Here is a 12,787-nt window from a genome sequence, read left to right as displayed (position 1 = left end):
AAGAAAGTGTTCTGATGTAATGATCATCTATTGGAGCAACTCTGAGCCTTGATCATGAGTGAGCCTCAATGTTGTCAGTCTTCAGTCTACTTGTCCTAGTGTGGCCAATAAACTCAGGAGGCAGAGGCAGGTAGATCGCTGCGTGTTCAAGGCCAGCTTGATTTACAGAGTGAGTTCCAGGACAGCCAGAGATACCCAGAGAAACCCTGTCTCAAAAAAAGTAAATAAACCAACACTTTGTCATTAAAAAGGGGATCTCTAGTCAAGGTACTTCATGTTTTGTTTGGATATATCCTTTGGCAGTGTGTTTAATATGAAGGATTTATGAGTACAAGAAAAGAGGCAGGAAACCCAACAAGTGAACTGTAAGCAATTGAATGAAAACAAGTCTAGATGGTCAGAAATAAATCTAAGGAATAATTAGGAAGGAAAATATCTGACACATTGTGATTAATTTGAGCACCCTGGAGATCTGAACCTAGAATAAATTCATTATTTCTTGTTTCTAATTCAAGTGTGTGGCAAGTGAAACTATTGACCAAAAGTAAGAATTACAAATGATAAGCAAGTTGCACCAAAAGAAGGGGATTTGGTGAACTTTGTTTGAAAATGTTCAAGTCTCTTTCTAGAAATACCCAACATCCTTTCCATCAGGAAAATACAAATTAAAACTACTTTGAGATTTCATCTTACCCAATCCAAATTTAGGCCAAGATCACTAAGTAAAGGACAGCATGTACTGATGATTTATGGAAAGGGGAACATTTTTACATTGTTGAAAGAAGTGCAATTGGTACAACTACTATGGAAACCAGTGTAAAGTTTCCTAAACAGCTGAACTCCAACCATATCACTGTTAGACTTATACCCAAAGGACTCTATATCTTACTACAGAGATTCTTGCTCATCTGTATCCATGGCTGCTCTATTTATAATAGCCAGAAACTGAAAAGAGCCAAGATGCCCATCAACTGATAGATGAATCATGCAAATGTGGTATGTTACACAATGGAATACCATTCAGCTATTTTTAACAAATGAAATGATGAAATTCGAAGATAAATAGACAGAACTGAAAACAGTCACCCTGGGTAAGACAACCCAGACCCCAAAAGACAGAAAATTTGTTTTCTTTTATGGTAATGCCAGCTTTTAAAGTTTTGATATGTGTTCTTTTTTCCAAAAAAACACAGAGGTTATGTACCTAGTAAGAGATCTATGTAAGAAGGGATCTTGCAAGGAAGGGAAAATAGAATGTAGTGTTATGAAAAGATTAATAAGGGAAACACTGAATATTAGATGAGGAGAAAGTGGAAGGGCAGGGTAAAGGAAGGAAAAGGTGAAGGGACAACTAACAGTAAAGACTTTGTGAAAAGCCATATGCAAACCTAATACCAGAGAAGTACTAAAATATACATACATACATATATATATGTATATATACATATATATATATATCAAATTAACTTAAATGGAGTCACTATATAATAGGTGAGAGAATGCATACACCCTAACTAGATTTATTATTCCACCAAGTAAAACCTCCAGTGTTAGGAACAGGTTACATCTTGTTGAATTGTTAGCCAAAGGTGTCCTGTAGACCTCTCCAAACCAGCACAGAATATTGCTAAGGCTATTGGATCCTCTTCAAAAGCTTTGATAAGGTCCTCATTAGTGGTATCTCATTATAATTATACTTGCATTTCTTTGAAAGCTAATGATGCTTTCTATGCATTTCTTCTAGTTTTGGTTGTGAGCCTAGCCTTTAACAGCTGAGCCATCTCTCCAACCTTCTATGTATTTTTTTTTTTTTTTTTTTTGGTCATGTGTATGCCTTATCTGTAGATATTCTTAGACCTGCTCAAATTGTTCACTAATTATCATATCTTGGAGCTCCATCATACATTCTAAATGTAAGCTAAAAATAAATACATATTTGAATATATTTTCTCCCCATTATTGGAGTATCTTCATTTTTCTTACTGCCTTCCTTCATTCATTACATTCTTTCTTTCTTTTATAAAAATCTTTTTGAGACAAGGTCTCTCCATTATACAACTCTAGCTGTGCTGAAACTTGCTATATAGATCTGTATGCCTCTGTCTCCAGAGTCCTGGGATTAAAGGCATGCACCACCATACCTGGATCTGGAGTATCTCTTTAGGCTCTCAATAATAGCTTGGAAATCTAATGGTATCTGACTTACCAGTGTCTTCTTTGATAATGTGTTTATTGGTATCAACTGGAAAAACATTTTTATTTATCCCAATATCAGGGATTCTCCTATATTACTTTTTATGTGTGTTATGGTTTGAAATTTTATGTTTGATCTATGTTCGTTTTGAGTTCACTTTTATATATCATCAGTGGCATCCAGTAAAGTCTTTTTTTTTCCTTCTTTTTTGTAGTAATCATATTTTGTAGTAATCTTGACATTTTTCATACAATATATTTTGATCATATATTTTATCATCCTCTAACTCCCCACAGCTTCTCCCTGCTTTCACACCTTTCTGATCTTCGTCTCAAAACAAAAACAAAACAGAAAATGTAAATTAAAACAAACAGAAAACCACAAAGATGAAAATACCAACACAAAACAAAACAAAGCAAGAGGCCCACAAACAAACAAAACCACACAGTGATGTCTGTTTTGTGCTGGCCAGTTATGCCTTGGAATAGGACTGTTTTAGGGTATGGTTAGTATACCACTCCACTGAACAAAACATGTTTTCATTTTCCCAGCAGGCATCAATTGCAGAGAGATTCTTTCACAGGGGTGGGATGCTGTGGCCAGCTCTCCTTCTCAGTGCTGGCACTTTGTTTTGGGTCTGCACAGATCCTATGTGTGCTGCCACAGTCTATGTGAGTTCATACATGTACCAGTCCTGTTGTGTCTAGAAGATACTGTTTCCATGGAGTCAACCACACCTCTGGCTCTAATAATCTTTCAGCCCCCTCTTTGGCATGGATTCCTGAGCTTTGTAGTAAGAGGTACAATGAAGTCATTCCATTTAGGGCTGAGTACTCCAAAATTAATTATTCTTTGTATATTTCTCATTTATGGGTTTCTTGTTAATTGCCATCTACATATAAGAATAAATAAAATTTAAAGACTGATGAAATCAATGACTCGTGAGCCTATAGAAGACTTTGAACTCTTATCATTGATGATGGAAATACAAAATAATACAGCCACTTTGGAAAACAATCTAGCAGTTTTTTGAAAGGTAGATAAATTATATAACTTCTATAGTTTAGCTTGGAACCCCTTGATTATTATCCGAGGAAAATATAAACTCTTTTCCATGCTAAGCAGAACCAAATTATATTATCTAAATATTAAAAATATCACAGATGCCAGGTTCCATCAACAGTTGGAAAGATACACTATTGTTCATACTACTCAACCAAAATAGAGAATTAACTGTTCACACATGCATAACATGAATAAATAGCAAAGTAGTTTTTGCCAGAGGAAGGTGCTACAAACAAAAAGAATATATTTTCTGGGATCCCAATTGGTCTTTAAAAAAAATCTAGATATCACAAACTAAAATTGCTGAGTAGTTAAGCTGTTGCCTGTGAATAGAGAGTTATGAGATGAATATTACCAGAGGATGGGAAAAATGTTTCTTGTCCTGAGTGTGGGCAGTGTACTATATATCAACATGTCTGTCAAATCATATCAAACTATACTCTTTAGTTATGTGCTGTTTGTTGCACACAATTACACCTCAATGAGACAAAAAATAAAAATAAAAAACAGAACTCTCCAGAAGTTTCCTGCCCACTCAAAATAAAATTCAATATTATTTATTTGGGTTGTAATACATTGAAAAATCTTGTCTTCAAGTCTCCTTACCCACCCATTCCCTTTGCATAAATATTATGTTTCTGTTCTTCACTAGAATAACTGTATTCCCATTATATGGCTTCTACTTAGCATTTGATTTTTCATCTGCCTGGAATGTAATTTATTTCCCTGATTCAGTTTCTTTTGCTCTCTTGGGTCACCCAACTTGAAGTGTCTCCTCCCAGCATTCTTATTTTTGATTTTGGTTTTGATTTGTGCAGGTGCATGTATGTGTGCACCCATTTATGAGGCTGCTCATATGTATGGTGAATTCAAGGGGGAGAGGGGTCTGAGAACAACTTCAGGCATCAGTCAGTCTTCAAGAGCCTTAAAGTTTGCTTTGAGACAGGGTTTCTTATTCCCCTGGAATTTATCATGTAGACTAGACTATTTGGTCTGTGAGTTTCCACGGCTCCCCAGTCTCTGTATCACAGCTTGCCAGAACTGGGATTATGGACTCATGCCACTGTACCAGCTTCGTCTGTGTGTGTTCTTGGAATATGAATCCAAATCCTCAGTTTTGCGAGGCAATTGCCTTGTAACTGAGCTATAACATGGGCATCCTGTTTTTCCATCATTGCACTCAGATATGCCATGGAGAATGTTTGGGATTCCATTTATACAAACTGAGATGAGTCTGGATAAATCTCTATCTTAAGAATAGACTACATGTTAGATTCATCTGAATCTTGTGTCCTACGTGTTCTGTGTCATCAGCACTACAGGCCTAGCTTCAGCATCTGAGAACCAACAAGAGCGACATCAATATTGTTTTGGGAGTCATTTGAACTTCCTTGACAAACCATACAAAAGGTTGTTTCTTGGGCCTGGTACTGGGATTTTCATCAGTCTGGTTCCTATTGGGTCTGCTGCACGCTCACTGGCATAACTTTTTAAAGCTACCATCTTAGTTAAGTTTTTATTGCTGTGAAGAAACTCTTATTTTAAAAAAAACATTTCATAGAGGGTGTCTTGCTTACAGTATCAGAGACTCAGTCCATTATCATCATGGTGAGGAGTATGATGGTGGTGTGCAGGCTGACATGCTGGAGCTGAGAGTCCTGCCTTTTTCAGGCAACAGGAAATTGACTGAAACCCTCGGTGATAACCTGAGTATAAGAAATAACAAAGCCTGCCCCCACAGTGACTACTTCCTCCATCAAGGCCATACCCACTCCAAAAAAGCACATAGCTCCTAATAGTGCCACTCCCTATGAGATTATGGGGGCCAATTACATCCAAACTACCCCCCTGGCCTCCATAAGCTTGTAAAAATATCATAATGCAAAATGCATTTAGTATAACTTCAAAAATCCCCATAGTCTTATCACATTCTCAACAATGTTTTAAAATCTAAGCATCAAAGTTTTCTCCGAGATTCATGGAATCTCTTAACTGTAACCACCAGTAAACATCAAAATCAAAAAGCAGATGACATACTTCCAACATATAATGGCACAGGATATATATTGCCATTCGAAAACATGGGGAAGGCAGCATCATGCAGAAATACAAGACAGAAAACCAGTTGGGTGAACTCCAAACTCCGCATCTCTGTGTCTGATGCCAAAACTCTTCAGATCTTCGATTCTTTTCAGCTTCGTTGACTGCAACAAACTTTTCTCTCTTGGGCTATTTCTACTCCCTGTTAGAAGCTTTCCTTGGCAAGTATCCTACTGTTCTGTTATCTCTAATGTCTTGGATTCTCCAAGGCAATCCAGGCTTCAAGTTCCCAACTTCATGCAATGGCCTCTCTACTAGGCCTCCGTTCAAGGACAACCCTGGCTTCAGCAACTTTATTCCACAAGTCCTTTCTCCTTTCCTTAACTCTAAACCAAGAACCACATGGCTGAAGCTGCCAAGTTCTGGTGCTCTCCGAGGCTGGAACATGGCCTCCTCTTCAACTACATCTTCACCAGCTTTCTGTTTTTGATTGTTACCTTTAGTGCCTAAACTTGGCTGTCCTTGAACTTGCTCTGTAGCCCAGGCTGGCCTCATACTCAGGGATCCACCAATGATTGCTGTCCCAGTGCTGGAATTAAAGGTGTACCATACTACACCAAACTCTAAGCTTTTTTAAAATTCCTTTTCACGAGTTGGAAGCTTAGCTGGATGTGATCTTTCCCTGAAGTCACCACTCTCTTTATTCCATTTCTTAATATGCTTATCCCCTTGAACACGGGATTTAGCTCTATTCCATTCCATTTTCTCAATCTGTAAATTTTGTATTTTACCATGCTCACCTTGGTCCTTTTCATTATAAATCTTCATTAGAGTTACCACTAATAACCACACATCAGAATTTATACTAGGCTGTTTTAAAATTTCCTCCAGACAAGTGCAAAAAGCAGCCACTTTCTTCACCAAAATATCACAAGAATGATCTCGAGGCAACACAGTACCTCTTAAGCCAGCCTCCCATTTTTCCCAAGAAGCCTTGTTTGTCTCTCTGATGTTTTGTTTTTAAAGTCCTTTTTTTAAGCTTTTGTTAAGTTTTAAGTGGAAGTTCTTAGGACCCACATTGCAGGTGCCATTTTGTAATAATTAGCTCTCTGGCTTGGCAGGTCCTGCTGCCTTTCACAACCCAAAGAAACATGCGGACGCCATATTAATTATGAAACTGTTGGCCATTGGCTATGGTTTCTTACTGGCTAGCTCCAACTTAATTATGAACACATTTTCTATTAATCTAAGTATTTCCACGTGGTTTTGATTTACCGAGAATGCCAGACCTGCATCTCCTTTGCCTGCTACATCTTTGCAGAGAAGAGAATGATTTCCTGTTTATCCCTCCTTATATTCTGATCTGCCCAGCTACGTCACTTCCTGCCTATCTGTACAAACTTCCACACCTATCTGGTTAGCTAGTGGCTGTATCTGCCATGCTCTTCCTGCCTGGCTAATCAGTGTTTTATTCATTAACCAATAAAAGAGAAATACATACACAGAAGAACATTCCCCATCGTGCGTGCGTGCGTGCGTGCGTGTGTGTGTGTGTGTGTGTGTGTGTGTGTGTGTGTGTGTGTGTGTGTGTGTAATTAATGAGACCTGCCTTTGGAAATAAGCCTGCTGAGTGCTTCTGCTTCTGTTACACATGGGTATTATTTCAGTAACTAATTTCTTTGGTTTGTTTGTTGTTTTGTTTGTTTGTTTTCTGGCCTGTAGCTAGCAGTTAAAAGGGCTGCTGGCTATGGGCAGGTGGTCCCAGTTATGCTCTAGCAATTGCTATGGGGCCCCAGCTTAACCCCAGGTGCCATGAGGAAGGGCGCCAAGAGCTCAAAGGCAGTTCATTAGTAAGTAATTTCTAACTCAGCTCTTAGATGGCATAAATCACAAGGTCTCCTGGGCTCTAGAACTCATGGGACTTGATTCACAGTATTGTGCCTGGAAGGGTAAACTTTCTTTGAATGATTAAGAAGTTTTCTAGACATGTTGGCCGTTTTTCCACAATACTGGGCTCTAGAACAGAAAATGTACTATTTTTATTCCCCTTATGTTTCTGCATTAGTTTCAAGAACTCATTGTACGTTTAATGAAGAACTGTTAATTACGTGAGTAAGGATTGTATTTCTCCTCTCAATTATATCAAGTAATGAGATTAATTAAGAATGGTACAGAGGCCTGCATCTTAGGACATTTACAAACTGTGTTGAATTTAATGAGTTTCAAATCTATTCCATGAAGTCAGAGTTACCAAATTGAATTCTGGATGTGTTTGAAACCTAATCATTTGAGATAAGACCTATGAGGCTTACTTTCCTGATCTGTTTAGGTATGAGCTTCTAGTGCACTTGTAATTACTAGGAATCCTAACTTGGCAACAGCACTGGTACTGATTTTATTTTTAATTTGTCACTTGCAATTGTGACAGAAATTTTTATACATATTTATGTTTCCTGAATATTCTTCCTGGTAATTTACATACATATGTTATCTGAGGGGTTATTGTTGGTCCAACTCCATATTCTTGATTTCACTTGACAGATACATAATTCTGTGTTTAAGATTAAGCATTGTCTATATCTTATAGGTAGATAATTTAAAGCATGGATAGTTTAGAGAACTTGCTCAAGTTCAAATACAGATGTGGAAAAACTAGTGAGACACACGAGGTCTAGAGTACAGACTTATAAAAGGGGGAGGGGTACATGTTTTGTAATCCCAGCACTCAAATAGAAACAGGAAGATCAGAAGTTTAAGTTTATTGGGAAAATGCTTTATTCCCCACCAAGTTTTCAAGACTTTCCCCTAAGCAACCAAGAGTTAATGCCCATAGGTTACTGTGGACCCCAAAGTCCCTGTTATTTGAAACTTATGCTACAAAATTGCCTCGCAGAAAGGAAGAACACTTAGGCCTTTCAAATTCGTACATGCTAAAAGTGCGCCACATTTATTGACTTTGAACATTTTTTTTTAAATAAAGTCCTTTTCTCAGAGATGGGATTTCAGGTAGCCTAGGCTGGCATCAAACCTGATTATGTTTCAGAGGGTGACCTTGAAGGCCTGAACGTCTCTGCTTCCCAGGTGCTAGTTTTATCGCATGCAACACATTGACTGTTGAATTCTCTGCCCAAATAGAAGAAACTATATTTTTAGAGACAGGATTTTTTAAGGACGTTATAATTTCAGGAAGAAATAATCTTGATGAAACAAGCTTTTGTTCCTACAAGATAAATGGTGAAGAACATTTATAAAACCATAAATCTCTCTTTCAGGGATATAAATATTCATGGCAGCAGTAACATTTGGCCACACAAATAAAGCTGGCCTCAGGGTGTAAGAAATAAGTCTGTGTTTGACACAGACAAGCCAGTGGTTAACTCAGACACGGTGGCCCCATAGACTTTGGGAGGCAGTCCTTGCCTTGCCCCAGACAGGATTTGAGGTGATCCCCAAAGGGAACATAAAATCCAGCCAGACAGCACAAATCAGAAGAGGAGACAAGAAGACAAAGCAAAGCAGCCTTCCAGACTCAGAGTGGGGCAGGGACCATGAAATTGCATCCCCACAAGAACCCACAGTGCAAGTCAGCTTCATAGGCTCTAGCTTCCTCACTGCCGGGTAAAACGGAAGGGAAATTTACAGAGACCCTAGCAGCAATAGAAATCTGGAGAAGACGCAGCTACTGAGGTGAAGGGAAACCTGGTGTTCTCCTTCTGGCCTTACACTCTTCCTATCTCCTGCTTTAACCCCAGATCTCTCTATCTCTGAGAGCCTGACTCCATAATTAATAACCACTGAGGAGGAGCTAGAGGAGAGCAACAGAGAAGCAAAAGCTGGCAGACACAAGCAGAAGCAGGTTAATAACCATCGGAGCGCGTGTCAAACACTAACTGTACCATCCACAAGCTAGTCATTGCCAGGGTAAGCAAAGCAAGCCAAAGGAATGAGAGCAGGACAAAATCACCAGAATCACATGTTTGCTACATTGTTGCAGATTCAAGTTTATCAAACACACAAGACTTCTTAATATGAACTCTTAGAAAATGAAATGCTTGTCCTACCACTGAAGCTTTGATGCAGTTGCAGCCCATATGTTGTTAGCATATCTAGTAACAGATTTATGTTGTGAGAAAGGAATGCAGACGTTGTCATGATTTGATAAGAAATCAGACCAAGTGCCTATATCACATGATCCTATTATAAGCAGAGGCACCAAAGACATAGTTAATTTTTTTCTTACTTCTCCCAATTAATATATATTCCCCCAAAAGGTGGAGAGGGAACTACAGACAATTTTATCCATTTGTGGAAGCAGCAACCAGCCAGGAAAAAATATTCCCACTGTTACCATAGTGATCATAAATTATGGAGCCATTCTACCAGAAACCCCATTCACTTGGCAACTGAAGTTTCCTAGTGACAATAAGCCAAGAAAACAGTAATATCAGTTGGATAAAGAGGACCTTGCTAATATAAGACAGAGCAAGATAGGTAGACAAGTGAATGTCTCAGTTGGCTGTGACTCAGGTCACAGGCAGGATAGATGCATGCTTAGGAACATGTCACAGATGTGGCCATTTCTATAAGTAGATGAAAAGAAAAGTTTGTGAAGCTTTTCTTCCACTTACCAAATGGTGTTACCTCAGGGATGTACTCAAGATCCCCCTCTCTCTCCTCTCTCTCTCTCTCCTCTCTCTCTCTCTCTCTCTCTCTTCCTCTTCCTCACTCTCCCTCTCTCTCCCACACCTCTATCTCTCTATCTCTATCTACTTCTCTTTCTGTCTGTCTGTCTCTGTCTTTGTCTATGTTTCTGTCTCCCTGTCTATCTCTCTCTGTCCTGACTCTCTGCATCTCTGTTCATCTGTCTCTTTGCCTGTTGGCCTCTGCCCCTGTGTATGTCTCTCTGTGTTTCTATCTCTCCCTCCCTCTCTGGGAAAGGGAGGGCCACATAAGCTGGTGATATAAGTGATTGCATGGTGCCTTGGGTTCCATCCATGGTACCACAAAATAGTTACATTTTTATGGATCAAATTACAATTCACAAGCACAGATGATAAGTTTCAGACATAGCACCTCAATAGCAATTTATATTTTATACATATAAATGTGACCTACAACAAGAAACTTAAAAGCCTTAAGTGTTTGAGAGTCAACAAAGCAATAATGTGAAGAGAACTTAGGTCAAGATCAAGAAATGTGGATTTCAATTTTAACACTAGTATTTAAAATGAGAGTGGATTGGAGAGAGGTTTTTGCCAGCTTGCACTTGTTTCTAATATACAAAGCAACAGCTTTGAATTTGATCACATGAAATGTTTCCCAGAACTGGAATCAGTGATTCCCTCCTGAGACATTAACCTGAATTTACTTTGGAGAGAAAGGCCACGGGATGCTGTCATTTGAATGCATCTCCCAGGAAGCCTGTGTCAGTGGCTTACTCCCCAGTGTCCTGGCATTAGAAGACAGGGTCTCACTCGAGTTGTTTAAGTCACCTTCCATGAATGGATAGATGCTGGTCACAAAAGAAGCAGCAGGAGCTCTGTCTCACCCCTATGATGCCTACCTCTGTGATGGCACAGCAGGAAGACATCACCAGATGTCACAGCCTTGGTTCTAGAGCTCTCAGCCTCTGGAACTGCGAAAGCATGTACCATCACCAGTCTGTGAAATGAGGTTTGTAGGTCCAGACCTGCCAGAGAATTCTGACTCTCCTGCTTAACATTTCACTTACCTTAGATACCCCTGCCTTCATTTCTTCAGCAGAATGGGGGTAATGATGTGAGCACTATCTAAATAGTTGAGAAAGAAATTCTAACGGATGATTAGCATCTGCCAATAGCTGCTGCCAATAGCAGCTGCCAAGAGAGACACGAGGGTGTGGCAGGAATGAGTATTTGAAAACAGAACAGCAGAGAGAAAGTGGGTCAAGGCCCGCAGAACCTGGATGAAGTGGGGGAAGATGGGAGAACCTCTGTGATGGGGATGCCCTTTCTCTCATTGGTTGACAGATAAAACGCTGATTGGTCAGTAGCCAGGCAGGAAGTATAGGCAGGGATAAACTAGGAGAATGCTGGGGAGAGGACAAAGAGAATGAGGACCAGAGAGGCACCATGTGTCAGAGGAGTAACACACGGGAACATTATGGGTAAGCTACAGCCTTGTAGCAATATGCACTTTAATAGACACGGGTTAATAATTAAGAGAGAGCTAGCCAGTAAGAAGCCTGAGCCATTGACAAAACCAAATGCCTGAGCCTCCGTGTATTTATTTGGGACTGAATGGCTTCAGGACCAGGTGGGAAAGAAACTCTGTCTGCACACTAAGTACAAACCAGCAACCTCCTGTTATTCTTTAATTAGCTCAGATCCAAGAAGCAGAAGGTTTGATAGATCACTTAGTTAAGGATTTGGTTTAAAAATGTTTTAAATGTAAATCATAAAATAAAAGCTATGTCAGGCCGGAGTGATGGCTGGGTGATTGAGAACACTATCCACACAAACATAGGACCTGGGTTTGAGTCCCCACAACCACATGGTGACATACAATTGTCTGTAACTCCAGTTCTAGGGGATTTGACATCCTCTTCTATCCTCTGCAGGCACATGGTACATAGACAAAGCACATGCAGGCAACACACATAAAAATAATGAGAAAAAAAAAGAGTATATACTGGTTTTTCAGAAGACCCAAGTTTGCACAGACTGGGTAACTTGGTCTCTGTAACTCGAGGAGCAGCATCTTGTTCCTTCTTCTGGCCTCCATGGGTATGACCCATGCATATAACCAAAACTGAAAGGCAATCTTCTGTTTAAAAAGCTGCTCTAGACAGCATGAACCACTAAGTCATGAATGCTGCTGGGTTTCAAGGTATGGGTCACGATGTTCCCTGGTGCTGGGAATATCCCTGAACAAGATCTTCCAGTCTGTTGTGAAGTCATCTGAAATGTATGTTTGGATGTAGAATCTTGTTTAGATGTAGATCTAATGTTATCAAGAATGTAATTGGTGTACATGAGGCTCTTGGTCTAAAACTCAGAACAACAAGAAAAAAATGAAGACTCCTAGGCTCCACCCAGTAGGTACCACACACACTTCCTAATACTGCATTGACTAATACTGTGGGAACTACTGAAAGACAAGGATAACAAAGCCCCAAGAGTCACAATGAGATTTTGAACAACCCTGAATACAAAACACACAACTCAGCTTCAAAGATAGACACTACCTCAGAGTAAAGACTTGGGAAAAGATTTTCCAATCAAATGGACTCAAGAAGCAAGAAGGTGTAGCTATCCTAATATCTAACAAATTAGACTTCAAACCAAAATCAATCAAAAGTAATGAAGAAGGTCATTTCATATTCATCACAGTAAAAATTCATTAGTACAAAGTCTCAATTCTGAACATCTATGCCCCAAATACAAAGGCACCCACATTGTAAAAGAAACGTTACTAAAACTCAAATGTCACATTAAGCCTCACACACTA

General features: G+C 39.3%; 1 non-coding gene across 1 annotated transcript; it reads right to left on the bottom strand.

Annotated features, from left to right (window-relative positions):
• Window positions 1-7,013: 7,013 nt before the first annotated feature.
• Window positions 7,014-7,145, bottom strand: LOC127233743 (small nucleolar RNA SNORA76). The gene has a single exon (XR_007835514.1). It is a non-coding gene; the product is annotated as a small nucleolar RNA SNORA76 (small nucleolar RNA).
• Window positions 7,146-12,787: the final 5,642 nt, after the last annotated feature.

Source organism: Phodopus roborovskii, unplaced genomic scaffold (assembly GCF_943737965.1).
Source record: "Phodopus roborovskii unplaced genomic scaffold, PHOROB, whole genome shotgun sequence".
Classification (NCBI taxonomy): Eukaryota; Metazoa; Chordata; class Mammalia; order Rodentia; family Cricetidae; genus Phodopus; species Phodopus roborovskii.
This window is presented reverse-complemented; position numbering and strand designations above follow the sequence as displayed.